The sequence below is a fragment of the Myotis davidii genome, unplaced genomic scaffold (assembly GCF_000327345.1).
Source record: "Myotis davidii unplaced genomic scaffold, ASM32734v1 scaffold1168, whole genome shotgun sequence".
NCBI lineage: Eukaryota > Metazoa > Chordata > Mammalia > Chiroptera > Vespertilionidae > Myotis > Myotis davidii.
The window spans coordinates 20,992-21,309 of NW_006299037.1; the positions used below are offsets into that span (position 1 = coordinate 20,992).

Genomic DNA, 318 nt, shown 5'->3' on the forward strand with positions numbered 1-318 from the left:
GAAATATATTTTTAAAAAGTAATGATAATGAGATACAGCCCTAACTGGTTTGGCTCAGTGGATAGAGTGTTGGCCTGTGGACTGGAGGGTCTCAGGTTTCATTCCAGTCACTTGCATATATGCCTGGTGTGTGCTCAATCCCCAGTAGGGTATGTGCAGGAGGCAGCCGATCAATGATTCTCTCTCATCGCTGATGTTTCTATTTCTCCCTCACCGTTCCTCTCTAAAATCAATAAAAATATAATTTTTATAAATAAATAAATACAGTGTTCATCGAAGTATAAAAGAATTGAAGATGAACAATATAATCTGTAAAAT

General features: G+C 36.8%; 1 protein-coding gene across 1 annotated transcript in view; it reads left to right on the forward strand.

Moving 5' to 3' along the window:
- The window catches only part of LOC102757289 (zinc finger protein interacting with ribonucleoprotein K-like), a 9,127-nt gene that overhangs the window by 4,840 nt on the left and 3,969 nt on the right, over positions 1-318 (forward strand). The window lies entirely within an intron of this gene.